Source organism: Poromitra crassiceps (genome assembly GCF_964638095.1).
Source record: "Poromitra crassiceps genome assembly, chromosome: 21".
Classification (NCBI taxonomy): domain Eukaryota; kingdom Metazoa; phylum Chordata; class Actinopteri; order Beryciformes; family Melamphaidae; genus Poromitra; species Poromitra crassiceps.
The window spans coordinates 19,100,093-19,121,496 of NC_139638.1; the positions used below are offsets into that span (position 1 = coordinate 19,100,093).

Below are 21,404 nucleotides of genomic sequence, written 5' to 3' on the forward strand. Positions count from 1 at the left end.
TGTAAAAACCTTGTTATGCTACATTTTCAAAGTTTTATGATGCATGTGTGTCACCAGTTTTGTTTTATGCAGCTGGAGTTTGGGGAAGGAAGGAATTTTCCAAGGTGAATGACATCCAAAACCGTGCAGTCTGCTGCTTTTTGGACGTGCATACATTTGCACCTGTGTTGGCTTTTCAAGGGGACATGTGTTCGGAGCCTTGTTTGATCAACAAAAAGATGGAATGTTTGTGGAACCGTCTATCTAATATGCCAGAGAGTAGAGTAGCAAAACAAGTGTTTAACGGGGATAAAGCACATAACTATCCATGGTGTAATGATATGAATGCTGTTTTCAGGGAAGCTGACCAGCAATTTATTTTCAGAAACAGTTTACGTTCTAGTGATCACTATATTAAACATAGGTTATTTCTTGACAATCGAGGTGGGCAGGTTCAATTCTATTGCTGAGGATATATTGTTGATAATTAAACTTCAAACCCACATTTTCAGACTTGTCTGCTTCGCTGCAGCCACAAACAAACAAATCTCCTCCAGATGATCCAACCAATGGCAATAGGAGGAACATTAAACATAAAAGCAGTAACCAATAGTGCCAGGATTAAGGCCATGAAAAACATTTCACATAGAATGATGTAGCAGCCAGATTCAGTTGAATAGTCTGTCATGTCTCTCTGCTGCCATCTACTGGATCCTGCTAGCACACACACACTATGGGGTTTGTCACAAGACAAGAAGAGCAGCAACTGGTTGAACTGAGAATAACAAGGCTGTGTCAAGATCACAGACATTTCCACTGCAGGTTCATTGCTCATGATCGTCACATGCAAATAATCCTGTCCCACTGACCTCTGAACTCTGCACTCATTTCAATCTTTATGTTCCTACTTTAGCTCTCATGTCAGGATCATTTCTCGATATGTATTGTCAAGTTGTTGTTGTTATTGTTGTTGTTTTTGCAGCGGTTTATGGTTGTTTAAATATGTAATAATATATGTACTGATCCTGGGCTTTATGAGAGTCTGCCTGTGTGTCTTCGCCCTGACGCAGGAATTTGACCCTGTTTATATATTTAAAAAAACGCCCTAAATCCCTAAAGATCCTAAATGAGGCCATGTTTGATGTGTGAGATAGCTATTAGAAATATGGTGTCCTTTGTTTTCCACCACCTTTCTTAACAAGGTTGAAAGGTGTTTTACAATAACAAGAGAAGACATCTGTTTGAAATAAAAACAGTAAAACATTGAATACAAATAAAGGAATAAAAGAGCAAGAAGTACAGGTGTGATCAATGGAAGGAACTAAATTGAAGCAGAAAAGGCCCACACAATATGAACAACATAAACATACACACGCCTGACACACTTTTCTCTTCACCAAGCAGATGGAATCACTAATTTATGGTCTTGATATCAGGCTCAAAGGTCTGGAGTGGATGGTCTTGATATCAGGCTCAAAGGTCTGGAGTGGATGGTCTTGATATCAGGCTCAAAGGTCTGGAGTGGATGGTCTTAATATCAGGCTCAAAGGTCTGGAGTGGATGGTCTTGATATCAGGCTCAAAGGTCTGGAGTGGATATGGCATTTAAACAAGCTGCACAGCCTGCAGACTGAAGACAAGCCAAGTCCCTCCTGTGTGAGCAGCATGGTGAACTGCAGTGTGGAGACGCCCTATGCCCAGGACTTCATGACAGGTAGGACTTCATGACAGGTAGGACTGCATGACAGGTAGGACTTGATCACTGATGACATCATCAGTGATGTCATCAGTCTGAACTATAGCCTAAGCCTTAGGGCAATCAATACTAGGCCAATTAGGGCAATTAATCTGCCCAAACTAAAAAATCCAGCTCCATCAGTTTCAGCCCGATCACACGTAAAACGGCATAGCTGTGGCAAACAGACAGACAGAGTCCACATTGCTAAGTTTATATATAGATAGTGATGTCAGAAAGATATGATGGTGCAAGTCCATTTAATGATTTAAATGATAACAGCAGCACCTTAAAGTCAGATGGTTTGAGTTGGGAGGCAGTGGGAGATTAGGATTGGAGTAATGTGATAACATTTTCTAGTTCTACTTAGTATTCTCATCTAAGTAGGCTAAAATAATGTAACAACACAGGCGAGAACCTGAGGTCTCCAACCTACAAGCCCAACAATGTTGGTTGTCATGGTAACCATGTGACCCGGACGTGTGACATGTGACGCCCTCATCGAGGACGAGTGCGTCCGGGTCACATGGTTACCATAACAACCAACAACAACATTCCTGGCGAAGGACCAACGTGCTTCGTTTATCCACCCAGACCCAGGATCGCTAAGCTCCGTTCTATGAACGAATATAAAACTTCCGGTTTACTTCCGTACAGTGTTCAATATTAGTCCAGAAGTGACAATATGAGTGACCTCTGGGCTCTGGGTGGGTTTGACGGCCTGGCATGGTTTTTATACCCCTCCTCAGGTTAGCTGACAGTGTGAGGTCATAGAGGAGGTCTATCAGAGCGCGTGCATATATCGTTTGTGCTGACACTAGGGGTGTACAGTGTTCAATATTAGTCCAGAAGTGACAATATGAGTGACCTCTGGGCTCTGGGTGGGTTTTGACGGCCTGGCATGGTTTTTTTTACCCCTCCCCAGGTTAGCTGACAGTGTGATGTCATAGAGGAGGTCTATCAGAGCGCGTGCATATGTTTGGCAAGCTCCCACTTTGAACACAAACCTGTCCAGTGTCCAATTTGTAAAGGCTATGCACTCCAGTGAACAGCTTTTATCTATTAAGATAATGAGAAGAACGTTCTCAATGTTATTGAAACAGTTATTGACATACAGAAACATCATTTGTATTATATAGCTTCATTAAAATGCTTAGTTTATTAGTTTAATGTGGAAAATAATGATTTTTCAATCGCCCCTGTCTGCTCTATAATTGTGCAGAATCGTTCTTTTACTTTGAAATTCTTTGAAAAATCTCACCGGAACTTCTTATATTCGCTAGCTCTTATATTCGCTCACAGCACACAGCTGGATCGCTACAAGTAGGCCGACAAACACCACAAGCGGAAGAATCATGGTATGCCCCCCCCCCCCCCCCCCCCCCCACACACACACACACACAGCTCCCCTCCGGCAACATTTTGGATGCCAACCGCCGTAAAACCAAACAGAAGAAGAAGAAGAAGAAGAAGCTCCCCTCCGACTGCTCTCGTCTTTCTTCTTCTATGCCGCAAGGCATTCTGGATATTGTGGTGGTGATGCGTGTTGAAGCTCCTACAAAGAGCATGGAAGGAAAGAGACGAAACTCCGGCCATTTTTGGAAACAGAATGCGCCTCGCAGTGGTCAGCTGCGGTAGCGCGGGCCCCTATAATCAGCCTCTCTAAACAGTAACTCAACGGGAGAACACTCTAAATTTCGTGGATTCACATCTTTTCTGGGCGTACTGTAAATCTTGATTGAAGTGGTGTAGTGCAGGGATGTAAAACAACAACCATATTGTGGAAACTAAGCAAAAAAAAAAAAAAAAATCTTTTAGTTTTTTCAAGATAAATAGTAAATGCAAAGGACCCGAGGTTAAAACCACGGCAACACACTTCTGACGGAGTGGACGACAGCCGCATTAGCTATTTATCTTGAAAAAACTAAACAAAGAAAACGAAACATTTTGCTTAGTTTCCACAATATGGTTGTTGTTTTACATCCCTGCACTACACCACTTCAGTCAAGATTTGCAGTACGCCCAGAAAAGATGTGAATCCACGAAATTTAGAGTGTTCTCCCGTTGAGTTACTGTTTAGAGAGGATGATTATAGGGGCCCGCGCTACCGCAGCTGACCACTGCGAGCCTGTGCGAGGTTCTTTTGGCGCTGTCACGCTTCCAAAAATAAAAAATGGCGGAGGCTGCTGGGCGCTGATGTTGCAATGGGGCAATATGGAGCTTTCAGTTCTTTCCATAAAAGTTCTTTGGCTCCTATGCACGAGAGTAACGTTAGCAGTAGCCTAGCGTATTATTTCCACCTTATACTTTCAGAGGGTTAATTTACAAGCAGAAGACTCGTATGTGCGGGTGATATTATCGCGAGTATATAAAGTGGAAGCGGGGCGGGACTCCGTTAACTCAGAGGAAGAAGAAGACTTAATGGACTCAGATGAATGGTTTAGCTGTGAAGCTAACGTTAGCTGTGAAGCTATTTATTGGAGCTTAGAAAGGTAAAGTTGGTCACAGTTCAGGAGGAAAAGTTCCAGTCTGTCACTGTGTGAACATTAAAATGTCTAAAGTCCAGAAGCTGAGAGCTGTGGTGAAGCTGTGTCGGGTGCAGTGGCCGTTACACAGAGAAGCCTTGCCTCCAGACCTCCAGCAGCTGTTGGTTAAAGAAGAGGTTCCCGCTGAGCAGCAGGAGTGGAGCCCCAGTCTGCACCAGGAGGACCCAGAGCCCCCACATGATATTAAAGAGGAACAGGAGGACCCAGAGCCCCCAAACATTAAAGAGGAACAGGAGGACCCAGAGCCCCCACATGATATTAAAGAGGAACAGGAGGACCCAGAGCCCCCACATGATATTAAAGAGGAACAGGAGGACCCAAAGCCCCCACATGATATTAAAGAGGAACAGGAGGACCCAGAGCTCCCACATGATATTAAAGAGGAACAGGAGGACCCAGAGCCCCCACATTATATTAAAGAGGAACAGGAGGAACTCTGGATCAGTCAGGAGGGAGAGCAGCTTCAATGGCCGGAGGACGCTGATATCACCAAGTTCCCATTTTCTGTTGTCCCTGTGAAGAGTGAATATGAGGAAGAGAAACCTCAGTCCTCACAGCTTCATCAAAGCCAAACTGAGGAGAACAGAGAGGCAGAGCCTGTAGCCAGCTGCTCAACTGAACAGATGAAAACAGAAGCTGATGGAGAGGACTGTGGAGTATCAGAACCAGCTAGTAATTCACAACCAACTAGTGATGACAAGACTTCAGACTCTTCTGAGACTGAAGACAATGATGATGAATGCATGGAAACTAGTGAACCTCAGTCAGGTTTAGACTCACAGAAAAAGAGTGAAGTTCCAAGGAAGAAACACTTCAGCTGCTCAGTTTGTGGTAAACGATTTGGTCATAAAGGACACTTGAATGCACACATGATAGTCCACACAGGTGAGAAACAATTTATTTGCTCAGTCTGTGGTAAAGGTTTTGGTTATAAAGGAGACTTGAAGACACACATGATAGTCCACACAGGAGATAAACAATTTAATTGCTCAGTCTGTGGTAAAGGTTTTGGTCAGAAATCACACTTGAAGACACACATGATACTCCACACAGGAGATAAACAATTTAATTGTTCAGTATGTGGTAAAGGTTTTGGTCAGAAAGGAACCTTGAAGACACACATGATAGTCCACACAGGAGAGACACAATTTAATTGCTCAGTCTGTGGTAAAGGTTTTGGTCAGAAATCAAACTTGAAGACACACATGATACTCCACACAGGAGATAAACAATTTAATTGTTCAGTATGTGGTAAAGGTTTTGGTCGTAAAGGAACCTTGAAGACACACATGATAGTCCACACAGGAGAGGCACAATTTAATTGCTCAGTCTGTGGTAAAGGTTTTGGTCAGAAAGGAGACTTTAAGAGACACATGATAGTCCACACAGGAGATAAACAATTTATTTGCTCAATCTGTAGTAAAGGTTTTGGTCGGCAAGGACACTTGAAGAGACACATGATAATCCACACAGGAGATAAACAATTTAATTGCTCAGTCTGTGGTAAAGGTTTTGGTCAGAAAGGACACTTGAAGTCACACATGATAGTCCACACAGGAGATAAACAATTTAATTGCTTAGTCTGTGGTAAAGGTTTTGGTCAGAAAGGAGACTTGAAGAGACACATGATAGTCCACACAGATGGGTAAAGTCCTTGAACGTTTAGGAAAAGTCATAACATTTTGTTGTGTGTAATGAAATTGTTGCAGTAATCTTCCTGTGGATAACCTTCCATGGAATGTAACATGAGGGCAAATGTATTCTCTGTAGCATTTGACATAACGCAGCTCTAATATGTATTGATTTTACTTCTTTGAATTCTTGTATTTATATTAGTATTTTTATGGAAAATTCCTCTTTTAGTTCAATAGCTTCCATGATGCAATGACACTAAAATACTAAAAACCAATATAAAGAGCAGCTGTGTCGATTTGACCATACTAATAATTTCTGGTATTTATTCAGAGTCACTACCTCACATTACATGGAAATTCTATTAATTATAATTTATGAATTATTATTATTAAAAGTCATGGAAAAGTTTAGAAATTGTATCCATGAAAATGTGTGGGAGCTCTGTTAACTCTGATCTGTGGTGGAGGGGGTATTAGAGTGTTATGTATGTAGATGTTTTTGTGCTTTGTTGTGTTATCATGTGTTTATGTATCACAAAAAAGCAATAAAAATGTATCCCAAATATTGCTATCTGTGCTAAATGTTTTAGTCCAAATGGAAACAATGGCCCTGTTTGAAACTGTTCCCTACTGCACAAATAGTGGACTAACATGTCCAGGGCCGTAACCAGAGTTCCGAAATAGGGGAGGTCCAGCAAGGGGAGGCGGATTTGAAAAAAATTTGAGGGTTTTTTTCCCCCTTTTTTACCCATATTTAGAGTAATATATCATTTTAAATCAACATTAGGATTATACTGTTGTGATGTCATTATTCAGTATATTCTCTTTCATGTCACCACCTGCTCAGCTCTCCTGTCAACATAATTGTAACTAACAAACACAAACTGTTTTAGCCAAATTCATATCAAAATGACACCTACAAACACAGGTACACAACCCAAGCCGTACACAACACACAAAGTCATCATCGATAATAAAAAAAACATACAGAGGGACATTTATTTATTCCTGATAGGAACGATTGAAAAATAAAATAAAATATATTATGTTGTTTTTAACTTTACACCACCTCTTTTTGTTACTTATTGGGTCATGAAACTGAAACCATGCATATAGCCACCTGCATACCTGACTTCGGGAGCTTGGCAATTGGCATCATGCATGATTAGCCAGTAGCATCCCAACGTGTCACACAGGTAACATTACTTAACACGTTCACTGCCAATGACGAGTTGACTCGTCAAACACAATCCAACCGTTCACTGCCAAATTTTTTTTTTTTTTTTTTGACGGTGCTACGTGGATCAATGTCCCCCACGTCTCCTATAAAAATATTGGAAGTATTGAATGTGTATAATCTATTTTACCGACCAACTAAGTGGCGACAGTGCTCTCCCGACAGAGAGAAAGGCAACCAAAAACAGCCGCGGGAGCAAGCCATTCTCAAGGAAATGGCTTGGCGATTTTACAGTCATCAGTCACCAGACTCGCCTGAGAGCGGCCGCGCCAGCAGCAGCACACAGAGAGCGGAGAGCGGTGCTGGCGTGGGGGATTGCAAATTTGCATAATAGATTATGGGTGAAACACACTTTGAAACACCCGCAGAAAGGCCAGAATCGCACGCATTCCGAAAACCCAGAAACGAACAAGCCTCATTCTAATACTGTAGGCGAAAACGCTTTCACGCTGCTGCACACCGGCGCACAACGGTGTGGGGTTCCAAAAATAGACTGGGTGGGCAGCATAAAGCCTAGAATCGCACAAAGCTTCATCAAAGCTCTCAACCGAAAATCCAAGAAACGATTGAGTCCCATCCACAGTCCACACTCGCCACACTCGCCGACGAGGGGCCGCCAGAGAGGGAGGCTGCTCACTGCTCAGACAGGCAGGAGAAACTGGCTTGTGACAAACGCCACCAGACACGCCCACGGAGGGAGGAGTTTAAAGGAGAGGGTGTTCAGAACTATATTGTTCAGATGTCTGATCTCTCACTGATGCCAAAAATAAATGGTTAAAGTGACTGTTCTGCCTGTTTGATTGAATTTCACAAAACTGCGATTATCTCAGCTTCCTGTCTCACACGCTGAAACCATGCTGTACTCAACGGCTAATATCTACATAACTACTAACTCTACAAACTAACTCTTTTAGACAGAGAAAGCACACATTCTATTAGTACTTTTGTGAACTTCGTGTTCACAAAGTCCAAGCAGAAAATTATCCTCGGCTCTTGTAATATGAGCCAGAATCCTCAAAAAACGGCTTGGCAGAAGCTACCTACAGTAAAAAAAAAAATGGCTGGCAGTGAATGTGTTAAGAGACAGACTAGACACTTACTTTCTTGGTTGTTGCTAAAAAATCTGTCAGTGTCACTCACTGTCTGTCGTTCACTCGCTCACTGTTCACTCGCTCGCTCACCTTCAATTATCTCGCCAGGCAGACAGACAGTCATCACTCACCACCATGCTGCTGCTCTCTCGGAATCAAGTTACCACGGACGCGGTGTCAGATGACTTCCTGCCTGACCTGCCTTTCGTTTCAAAATAAAAGCGATCCCGTGTTTTTCATGCTTTTCCATGCATTGTTTTATAAAAAAAAAAAAAAAAAAAATCCTCTGAAATATTAGGGGAGGTCCGGACCTCCCCTTTCTCATAGCTAGTTACGGCCATGAACATGTCAGATGGCTTGAGTTGGGAGGCAGTGGGAGATTAGGATTGGAGGGATGTGATCACATTTTCTAGTTCTACTTAGTATTCTCATCTAAGTAGGCTAAAATAATGTAACAACACAGGCGAGAACCTGAGGTCTCCAATTTACAAGCCCAATAATGTTGGTTGTCATGGTAACCATGTGACCCGGACGTGTGACATGTGACGCCCTCATCGAGGACGAGCGCGTCCGGGTCACATGGTTACCATAACAACCAACAACAACATTCCTGGCGAAGGACCAACGTGCTTAGTTTGTCCACCCAGACCCAGGATCACTACAAGTAGGCCGACAAACAAGCGGAAGAATCATGGTATGCGTGCATGGTATGCCCCCCCCCCCCCAGCCTTTGGTAGCCTACCTGATTTACAAAAAAGAAGAAGTAATTTGGCTATCTAGATTCCAATATAGACTATTATTTAAGAAAGATATGATGAAAATAATCATTTGTATGGCATAATTTGTATAATGATCGAAAATCGACCCACTGATCTTGACATCAGGATGGTTGCTATAGCCTAGTTGCTATGATTACAGACCTGCAACCTCAGCAGACCCAAATTATGGGGAATAGCAACTCAAATACATCAATCCTCTGTCAAAGACTGGCTCACTGTGAATTGACTGTGTTGTAGGCTAGAGTTGCCTCAGGTGTGAGTTTCACATGTTTAGACAGAGACTTCAGGTGAGACCTCAGTCTGAGAAAGAGTAAGGCTAGACAAGGTAAACGGTGTGACTGACCACTGCTCCCCAAAATCCTTTAAGGAGAACTTCGCCGAATAACAGTAATGCAGATTTATTTTGCACATGATCTCACACACGTGCTAAAAATTAAACAGTTTTGCATGAATCCATTTACTGTAGTTGGACAGTCATGTGCTGTGTGTTGTGTGATCTGTGTAGTATAATTAATGTGACTTGTGTCACCAGTGATCTATGACTGTGTTATGTTGTTGTTTGTCATTGCAAAATACATTTCCTATGGGGACAGTAAACTCTGTGAAGTAGCATATAGGCTAACTGATATAATTCATAAACAAGACATATCTAAACACATGATATATCCTACATCATCTATAAATAACCTTATACACACTTGCAGCTAAAAACAAAGATAATGAACACATATTTCAATTTGACTCTAATATCTAATGTCCATCTGACTGACAGAACTCTGACCTGACCAGCACAGGATGCTACGATGCCATCATCCAGCATCACAATGATGGCAAGAGGACATGCAAGGAGGTGGAGGACTTCATGAAAGCCAGGTAATGAGGCACTTAAAACCAGTTTTGGGGGTAACTCATTACAAAAGTAACTTATTACATGTAATATATTACTTTTAGCAGTAACTCAGTAATATAACGTATTACTTATAGGATTTCAGTAATATTATACCAGTTACTTTGTCAAGTAACTCAAGTTACAAATTGAGTTTCATTTTATTAAATCGAAGCACATATTTAAAGATACAATAATTTCCTAATCAATCAATTTTTATGCAAATAACCACTATAGATGACAATAACAAAGAAAAATAATAACATTTAGAATCTTGGATTGTTTACACTGACTTCAAGGTGGTTGACATTATTTTTCGGGATGGTTCCGGGGCGGCAATGTCATTCTGCTGCTGCTGTTGTTTTGGTAAAAGTAATGCAAAAGTAGTGTAATAACTAACGAGTTACTCTACACAGAAAGTAATATTGGAAAGTAACATTACTTTCAAATTAAAGTAACTAGTAATATGTAGTATATTACATTTTGAAAGTAACTTGCCCAACACTGCTTAAAACACGGATATGGCAACGCAAGTTAAGTGGTGCGTAGCGGAAACTCATGTCTCTTCAGGAAATATGCTCAGAAGCTCATCTAGACATAAACATAAAGCAGACCTTTGGAGCAATAAATGGCAACAATAAGAGCAGCAATGTGAGTTACAGTGACAGCATGGACTCCAGACACAACTGAGAGAGAGAGGCAGGACAATAACTTTACCATTAGGGGCGATCAAAGTATTGCCTTATGGAAAAGCAAATTTAAACTATTAATTCAATTAATTAATAATAATAATAAATAAATTTTGCCAACATTCTCCAGTGCTGAGAATAAAGCTGCTGCTAAAAAAAAACATTACTGGTATGGTACAATGATTACACCCCATCTACATGCTGTAGATATGTGATTACTACCTATCCATCTTATCAAAAAGTCCAGTTGGAGGCAGTGGCAATGTCCATTGTAACTACTGATAAACACTTTTATAGATGGAGTCAGCATACATGCAGAAACAATTGCACAGATATGTATCGACTTGTGCAGAGCCAGAGAATATACACAAATATGTGCAGATTGTAAATTGCACATGAACATGATCTTTATGTTCATTGCTTTGGTCTAGGTCTTTGTATTGTTATTTGGACTTCCTGATTATGGCAGAGTCAACAAAATATCAGGAATATGGAATATGGAATTGCAAAAAAAAAAAAAAAAAAAATCTGATTCCGATCCGATCCATGAATTGGTGCCAATATCGGCACCCGATACCGATATTGGATCGGATTGGCCCCATCCCTAAATTGAACCATTTGCATCTGTTGTCTCACCTCCCCACATTGCAGTGTGTGAATTAAAATCCCCACACCAGATCATTTGATCCTGAATCTGATCTAATGTATCGTGGCACAAATCTTTTACATGATTATAATAATTCACTATAACAACCTCATCTTTCTCTGTCCATATCTTAACCACTATTGACTCATATGCTTTCCCTATGTTAATTACTTTAAATCTAGTCCCCTTCCTCACAAATGTAGCCACCCCACCACCATTCCCAGTCTTCCTATCATTCCGAAAAGCTACATAACCCTGTATTACAAAATCCTACTGTGATCTCAGCCACGTCTCCTGTATACATATTACATTAGGTTTATCTTGTAAATCTGCAACACATTTTTTAAATTCCTGGCCATTAGCAATAACGCTTCTTGCATTCCACTGCAATCTAGCTAAGAACATGATGCTACCGCACCACATGATGAGAGTGGTTGTGATGACAATGATTGTGACCCATGCCTTCCTCCATTCAGTGTATTCTCAATTTCGTCACATACAAGACCCTTGATTCCCAGGTATCTCTGCTGATTTCACTATTATTTTGATCTTCTCTCTCTTCTTATCTGTTTGTGCAGAGTAATTAATAACATCAATCATGAACAGTACATGACCCGGCTACCCAATATAACACATACTGTACCTAGTTGTGAGCAGTCTCATGTAGGAACTAGCTAGGAGCTAGTGGGTGTAGTTCGGTGTAAAGAAAATAGTTCCTACATGAAACTGCTCACAACAAGGTTTGTGGATTATCTTGAATAACCGGGTCATGATTTCTGGAAAGAGACATATTGCTGTTGAGTTTTTTCAAATGTATGTTTTTGTCACTTCGACCACCACAAGCCGAGTGCCATCCAGTTCCATTGTATTTGAGAGAAGGCAGAAATCTTTAGGGTTGATATCTCCAAAACTCAGGCAACTAACACAAAACAATCTAGGTGGATAAATAGCACCACAGGTGAGAGGAAAAATATGTATTTTGGATTTTAGGGTGAGCTGTCCCTTTAAGTGAAGTTTGTCTTACACCCCGTCACAGCATTATGGCTTCTCTCCAGTGTGAATGAATGAGGCTAGCCCGAACACTTTCTGTGAATGTGCTGTTGATGTACTGCTAGGTCACTTGAGAGACTGAAGCTGCCCTCACATTGATCACAGGAGTACAGCTTCTCTCCAGTGTGAATGTGTTGATGTTTTGTTAGTTTACTTGACTGACTGAACCTTCTCGGACATAGTTCACACCAGTATGGCTTCTCTCCAGTGTGAATGCGTTGATGTGTTTTTAGGGCACTTGACTGACTGAAGCTCCTCCCACATTTGTCACAGGAGAATGGCTTCTCTCCAGTGTGAATGCGTTGATGAGTTTTTAGGTGACTTGAGTGGCTGAAGCTCCTCCCACATTGGTCACAGGAGAATGGCTTCTCTCCAGTGTGAATGCGTTGATGTGTTTTTAGGTCACCTGACTGACTGAAGCTCCTCCCACATTGGTCACAGGAGAATGCCTTCTCTCCAGTGTGAATGCGTTGATGTTTTTTTAGGTCACTTGACTGACTGAAGCTCCTCCCACATTGGTCACAGGAGAATGGCTTCTCTCCAGTGTGAATGCGTTGATGTGTTCTTAGGTCACTTGAGTGACTGAAGCTCCTCCCACATTGGTCACAGGAGAATGGCTTCTCTCCAGTGTGAATGCGTTGATGTGTTTTTAGGTCACCTGACTGACTGAAGCTCCTCCCACATTGGTCACAGGAGAATGGCTTCTCTCCAGTGTGAATGCGTTGATGTGTTCTTAGGTCACTTGAGTGACTGAAGCTCCTCCCACATTGGTCACAGGAGAATGGCTTCTCTCCAGTGTGAATGCATTGATGTGTTTTTAGGTGACTTGACTGACTGAAGCTCCTCCCACATTGGTCACAGGAGAATGGCTTCTCTCCAGTGTGAATGCGTTGATGTCTTGTTAGGTTAGTTAACAGACTGAAGCTCCTCCCACATTGGTCACAGGAGAATGGCTTCTCTCCAGTGTGAATGTGTTGATGTCTTTTTAGGTCACTTGCGTGGCTGTAGCTCCTCCCACATTGGTCACAGGAGAATGGCTTCTCTCCAGTGTGAATGCGTTGATGTCTTGTTAGGTTAGTTAACAGACTGTAGCTCCTCCCACATTGGTCACAGGAGAATGGCTTCTCTCCAGTGTGAATGCGTTGATGTTTTTTTTAGGTCACTTGCGTGGCTGTAGCTCCTCCCACATTGGTCACAGGAGAATGGCTTCTCTCCAGTGTGAATGTGTTGATGTCTTTTTAGGTCACTTGCGTGGCTGTAGCTCCTCCCACATTGGTCACAGGAGAATGGCTTCTCTCCAGTGTGAATGCGTTGATGTGTTTTTAGGTGACTTGACTGACTGAAGCTCCTCCCACATTGGTCACAGGAGAATGGCTTCTCTCCAGTGTGAATGCGTTGATGTCTTGTTAGGTTAGTTAACAGACTGAAGCTCCTCCCACATTGGTCACAGGAGAATGGCTTCTCTCCAGTGTGAATGCGTTGATGTGTTTTTAGGTCACCTGACTGACTGAAAGATGTCCCACACTGCAGAGAGCGGTGGTGTTTTGGTCTGTTGGTGTCTCTCTGTTTCATGGAGGAAGATATAAAGGATATAAGTCATTACTCTCTCTGACAAAGTATTTTATGATATGAAAGCATATGCTGACAGATAAACATATCTTGTTGTATGTACTGTGTAACCAGTGTTGGGGGAGACACATTACAAAAGTAACACATTACAGGTAATATATTACTTTTAGCAGTAACACAGTAATATAACGCCAATAGGATTTTGGTAATATTATACCAGTTACTGTACTATGTCAAGTAATGTGAGTTACAACTTGAAACTGAGCTGCTGTCAGCTCCTCGTTAGGGTGCATTGAGTTACATTATGATGCATTCATCTACTCAGTAAAGTCAAGTATTGAGTGAAGGTCAATTATAACGTTATGACTTCACACAAAAATATTAGAGGGAATTAAGCCCTGTTTACTGTAACTTCCTACACGTTCTAAGCAGCTTATAATAAGTAAAACTACTAATGCCAAGACTTTATTTTTTATTTTGATCAAAGCACATACCGGTATTTAAATAAAGATACAATAATTTCCTAATCAAATTGTGTTTTTGATGCAAATAACCACTATAGATGACAATAACAAAGTAAAAGGATAACATTTAGAACTGTGGACGGTTTACATTGGCTTTAGGGCGGTTGACATTCTTTTTTGGGACGGTGGTGTCGTTCTGCGGTTATTTTGGTGAAAGCAAAAGTAGTGTGATAAGTAACAAGTTACTCTACACAGACAATAACATTGTAAAGTAACTTATTACTTTCAAAAGAAAATAAAACACTTTGTGTAATTATCCGAAAATTGCACATCATAAAATAAATGGCACGTTATATTTGATTTCATCCAGACCTGGACAACAGCAGCAGCTTTGCATTGTGAAATATCATATAGGAAGAACCAAGCCAACAGGCTAATGTTAGCAAAGTTAGCGAGGGAGAGAGAATACTTAGTACTCATTCTGACATACAGTACAACAGGGATACTCAACTTGTTTTGCCCAGGGGCCACTTTTGCAAAATGGCATTAGGCCAGGGCCAGTTAATATACAAACATTAATATACTTTTTTCTGTAGCGGGGTTTTTGGGGTGTCAGCCGGAGTTTAGTCTCACAATTTTGTCCACACACGATAGATAGTTAGTTAGTTAGGTTAGTTATAGGCTACATACTGTAAGTGCCTGGGTGGAGAGCAGACGGCCATATTTGACAATTTAGCTGGAGTTCAGTCAAACTTTATTTAACATTAGTTTTCATTGTGAAGTAGAAAATGGTTGGGGGGCCACTCTTCACCCTATCGCAGGCCGCATCTGGCCCCCGGGCCGCAAGTTGAGTATCACTGCAGGACAACATCCTATAAATAGGCGAGCTAACAGATTATATTGACCAACAGATTCTAATGTTCTCACCTCTTGTGAAGAAGTCATCTTTGTCTCTTGATCTCTTCCTCCACCAGATCTCTTCCTGCCAATCAGCTGTGACATAATCAAACAGAGACTGTTGGTAAGACAGGGAACACAATGATGATCATAACAACGCTGTGAAATCAGTGTAGTGGAGTAGAAAGTATAAATATTTCCCTCTGAAATTATAAGTAGGAAGTAAAAATTGATTTGTGTCCACATTCATGCACAGGTTAGTGTTAGGCCCAGAGCAGCCGCAGAGGAACGAGTCAGGAAGAGGAAGCCAGCCCTATCTGACTTATTTCCTGTGTTGAAATAGACTAGGCCTACAGCCTGTGTGTTGAAGTAGACTAGGCCTACAGCCTGTGTGTTGAAATAGACTAGGCCTACAGCCTGTGTGTTGAAATAGACTAGGCCTACAGCCTGTGTGTTGAAATAGACTAGGCCTACAGCCTGTGTGTTGAAATAGACTAGGCCTACAGCCTGTGAAACATGGACTGTGTTTTGAAGTGTGACTTCTCTAGATGATAAATGATCTCACATGCTGACATGGCAGCCACTACACTACAGCATGTCTGACAACGTACACTATGTTGGTGACGCATTATTTATTGTCCTCTTCTCTTTCCGTTACAAGTAGGCAGTGTTGGGCAAGTTACTTTCAAAATGTAATGTACTACATATTACTAGTTACATTCATTTGAAAGTAATAAGTTACTTTACAATATTACTGTCTGTGTAGAGTAACTCGTTACTTATTACACTACTTTTGCATTACTTTTACCAAAACAGCAGCAGCAGCGGAATGACATCGCCGACCCAGAACCATCCCGAAAAATAATTTCAACCGCCTTGAAATCAGTGTAAACAATCCAAAATTCTAAATGTTATTATTTTCCTTTGTTATTGTCATCTATAGTGGTTATTTGCATAAAACACACAGTTTGATTAGGAAATGATTGTATCTTTTTTAAATATGTGCTTTGATTTAATCAAATGTAACTCAATTTGTAACTTGAGTTACTTGACAAAGTAACTGGTATAATATTACTGAAATCCTATATGTAATAAGTTATATTACTGAGTTAGGCTACTGCTAAAAGTAATATATTACATGTAATATGTTACTTTTGTAATGAGTTACCCCCAACACTGCAAGTAGGCCTATTGTTATGTGTGCTTCTACAGAAAGACAAGGATACATCAAATACTAGATTTACATTGGTGTCATATACAGATGCAAATGACTCAGCATAACAATGTAAATTAACTCTTATTACATATATGATTGAAATGGATATGACTTACATTTAGCCGCCCGCACAGATAGAAGTGACTAAGCAGTCAGCAGACCAAGCACACCACTTCTTCTTCCCCTTCTGCTTCTTCTTCTTCTTTTAGGTTTGATGGCGGTTGGCAGTGATAGAGTTTTAGTCACAAGAAACCCAGGCGTTTTCGTTGAATGGGAGGAAAACAGCGAGACTGGAGACTAGGACACAGTCGACAACAGACAGGTGGATAAGGTTAAGTGCACAGTGACACACGTTTATTTAAGACTAGCAGACATGAATGGTTATATCAAAGCATATATTAAAATTGGTACAAGTCAGAAACAATTGAATAAACTCTTAGATACTGATACCCAAAGTTGTTCAAGTCCAGAAGATCTATTTCAGGCTTCAAACGATCGTCTGTCAGCAGTGACCTGTCATACCTCAACAAGTGTCAGAGGATGAAAGGATGCCTCATCCCACACTGAGATTTTGTAGCCTACAGTAAATGTGAGTTTCTGATTGGTCCTGAAGTGGAAAGCCAGGAGGAGTCACGCACAGGGCGTGCTTATTGCGTAACCTATGTGCAATAGAAATCACGCGGTGTCACGCGTTGTCACACACACACACACACACGCACGCACGCACGCACACACACACACACACACACACACACACACACACACACACACACACACACACACACACACACACACACACGCACACACACACGCGCACACACACACACGCACACACACACACGCACACACACACACACGCACACACACACACACACACACACACACACACACACACACACACACACACACACACACACACACACACACACACACACACGCCTCTTGAAAACTTCGTATCCCAGAAATATTGCGGCAGCTGCTGCTCTGACGTCACCTCACCAGGAAGTAGTGAAACCTGCAGAAGTGTCCTCCTCCACTACTCTGTGCCCTGCAAGCAAAGGTAAACACTTGTTTTGCATGTGTTGATGGAGCTATGCATACAGCACGCTGCGTCAAACCGTTGTATGGAACTGGATAACCTAGCCGTCTGTGTTTGGCAAAACGAACTAACTTACTAAACTAACTAAGTTACAGACAGTCCACTCATCCATATCGTAGCCTAGGCTACCTCTGAGTTGCTACTGCTTCATGCAAGCTTCTTTGTTTTATGATTTACGAAGGTCATGTCAGATAAAAAAAAACTACTACAGGGTAATGTTAACATTTGATACCAACACTCTGGCCAAATTAACCAGTTTTCCATCAAACATTAGATCTGTAACATGTCTAAATTATTATTATTTGTTAATACAGTAATATGATTACCACCAGTGGCAGTCGATTATGATTCATTGTCATGCTCTCCAAAAAACCGAGCCACAGCCTAAAAGTTACACATGAATTGGAAGAAAACATCAAAGAACAGGAGGTGGTTTTGCTTAATATTAATAAACATGACTGCTGTGTTTTATGGAAAGCTGGTGTTCCAATTATTTTTGGCTAGTGAGTGATCATTTTTATTTCCCCCATGTTCTCTCTGCCTTTCAGTCTGGCCGGTCACTCTCTCGTTGTAACTGACCGGCCAACCTCCTATTGTTGCTCGAGTTTCTCTGTCTTTATAATTAATATGTTCACTTCCCTTCCGCTGAGTTATTGTAGTGCTTTGCACCATCAACTGGATTTGAACAGCTTGACACTGTGATTACCTGTAGCGTCCACAAGATGCCCCCCCCCTTCTTCTTGGTCCCTGTAAAGACAAGTCGGAGACCCCGCTCCGCTCGTGACTCGTTCCAAGATGGCGTGGCAGCGTAACTCTTAGCAGCAAGAGTGAATGGAGCCTGAGAAACGCAATTTTCACCTATTGAGAGACAAATAGAGCTACCTGGAATGAGCACATGTAAACCCCCGGAGGTACGTACCGAGCAGACTGGCTATCCTCGAGTTGTTCAGTCTAGTTGATGGTGACATTGTTTGCTTGTGTTGTTTGTCAGTGTGCCACTGAGCGATGTCCGTGACGAACCTACAAACCCTCGTTTAACACCCTTGGTGGGCGGATGGAGGTATGCGCAATTGTTGGTGTTATTCTTGATCAGTGTTTGTATGAATGTGAATGTATTTTCGTCAGGTCTGGTTGATGTGTTGTTGTGTGTTGTGGACGTACTTTACCCCCTTTGATTTATTATATGTGAATTAAATGGAGGTATAGCCTGACCAACTTCAATGTTTGGCACTTTACATTTTGCACTTTTACACGGTGGATGATTAGTTTTAATAGTAGATCGTTTATTAAAGTTGCATTTTAAAAGTCTGTTTTCCATTGAATGTTTGCATTTTATCCATTTACACCTTAACTTGGGGAAGGCATCTTTTAATGGTTAATTGTCAAATAAACTTTGCCTTTTAACGGTCATCATTCAATCTGATGCGAAACTTTATATTGATATTTTGTGAAACTTTATATTGATATTTTGTATGTTTAACCTTTATTGATCCCTTGCATATGTTTGATCTTTTTATAGTTTTCACGGTGTTTACCATGATGTGAGTGACCAAGAGAAAAATAAACTGTGGATCACCAGTCGAGACTCCCCACCTCCTGTTTGTCCAAACCAAGGGCCGTTACAAAATGTCTAAAGTCCAGAAGCTGAGAGCTGTGGTGAAGCTGTGTCGGGTGCAGTGGCCGTTACACAGAGAAGCCTTGCCTCCAGACCTCCAGCAGCTGTTGGTTAAAGAAGAGGTTCCCGCTGAGCAGCAGGAGTGGAGCCCCAGTCTGCACCAGGAGGACCCAGAGCCCCCACATGATATTAAAGAGGAACAGGAGGACCCAGAGCCCCCACATGATATTAAAGAGGAACTGGAGGACCCAGAGCCCCCACACATTAAAGAGGAACTGGAGGACCCAGAGTCTCCACACATTAAAGAGGAACAGGAGGAACTATGGACCAGTCAGAAGGGAGAGCAGCTTCAATGGCCGGAGGAGGCTGATGATATCACCAAGTTCCCATTCTCTGTTGTCCTTGTGAAGAGTGAATATGAGGAAGAGAAACCTCAGTCCTCACAGCTTCATCAAAGCCAAACTGAGGAGAAGAGAGAGACAGAGCCTCTAGCCAGCAGCTCAACTGAACAGATGAAAACAGAAGCTGATGAAGAGGACTGTGGAGTATCAGATGAAGAGGACTGTGGAGTATCAGATCCAGCTAGTAATTCACAACCAACTAGTGATGACAAGACTTCAGACTCTTTTGAGACTGAAGACAATGATGATGGATGCATGGAAACTATTGAACCTCAGTCAGGTTTAGACCCACAGAGACACTTGAACACACACATGATAGTCCACACAGGTGAGAAACAATTTATTTGCTCAGTCTGTGGTAAAGGTTTTGGTTATAAAGGAACCTTGAAGAAACACATGATATTCCACACAGGAGATAAACAATGTATTTGCTCAGTCTGTGGTAAAGGTTTTGGTCAGAAAGCAAACTTGAAGACACACATGATAATCCACACAGGAGATAAACAATTTAATTGCTCAGTCTGTGGTAAAGGCTTTGGTCAGAAAGGAGAATTGAAGACACACATGATAATCCACACAGGAGATAAACAGTTTAATTGCTCAGTCTGTGGTAAAGGTTTTGCTCATAAAGGAAACTTGAAGACACACATGATAGTCCACACAGGAGATAAACAGTTTAATTGCTCAGTCTGTGGTAAAGGTTTTGGTCATAAAGGATCCTTGAAGTCACACATGATAGTCCACACAGGAGATAAACAATTTAATTGTTCAGTCTGTGGTAAAGGTTTTGGTCAGAAAGGACACTTGAAGTTACACATGATAATCCACACAGGAGATACACAATTTAATTGCTCAGTCTGTGGTAAAGGTTTTGGTCTTAAGCAACACTTGAAGATACACATGATAGTCCACACAGGAGATAAACAATTTAATTGCTCAGTCTGTGGTAAAGGTTTTGGTCAGAAAGGAGTCTTGAACAGACACATGATAGTCCACACAGGAGATAAACCATTTAATTGCTCAGTCTGTGGTAAAGGTTTTGGTCTTAAGCAACACTTGAAGGAACACATGATAGTCCACACAGGAGATAAACAATTTAATTGCTCAGTCTGTGGTAAAGGTTTTGGTCGTAAAGAAACCTTGAAGAAACACATGATAGTCCACACAGGAGATAAACAATTTAATTGCTCAGTCTGTGGTAAAGGTTTTGGTCATAAAGGATCCTTGAAGACACACATGATAATCCACACAGGAGATGCACAATTTAATTGCTCAGTCTGTGGTAAAGGTTTTGGTCATAAAGGAGACTTGAAGAAACACATGATAGTCCACACAGGAGATAAACAATTTAATTGCTCAGTCTGTGGTAAAGGTTTTGGTCGTAAAGGAACCTTGAAGAAACACATGATAGTCCACACAGATGGGTAAAGTCCTTGAACGTTTAGGAAAAGTCATAACATTTTGTTGTGTGTAATGAAATTGTTGCACTAATCTTCCTGTGGATAACCTTCCATGGAATGTAACATGAGGGCAAATGTATTCTCTGTAGCATTTGACATAACGCAGCTCTAATATGTATTGATTTTACTTCTTTGAATTCTTGTGTTTTGTATTAGTATTTTTATTGAAAATTCCTCTTTTAGTTCAATAGCTTCCATGATGCAATGACACTAAAATACTGAAAACCAATATAAAGAGCAGCTGTGTCGATTTGTCCATACTAATAATTTCTGGTATTTATTCAGAGTCACCGCCTCACATTACATGGAAATTCTATTAATTATAATCTATTAATTATTATTATTAAAAGTCATGGAAAAGTCTAGAAATGTTATCCATGAAAATGTGTGGGAGCTCTGTTAACTCTGATCT

At 41.2% G+C, this 21,404-nt stretch overlaps 1 long non-coding RNA gene across 1 annotated transcript; it reads right to left on the bottom strand.

Annotated features, from left to right (window-relative positions):
* Positions 1 to 13,740: 13,740 nt before the first annotated feature.
* Positions 13,741 to 16,945, bottom strand: LOC310795408. The gene is made up of 4 exons (XR_014553617.1): positions 16,868 to 16,945; positions 16,534 to 16,714; positions 15,232 to 15,297; positions 13,741 to 13,834 (listed from the first exon to the last, which is right to left on the bottom strand). It is a non-coding gene; the product is annotated as an uncharacterized lncRNA (long non-coding RNA).
* Positions 16,946 to 21,404: the final 4,459 nt, after the last annotated feature.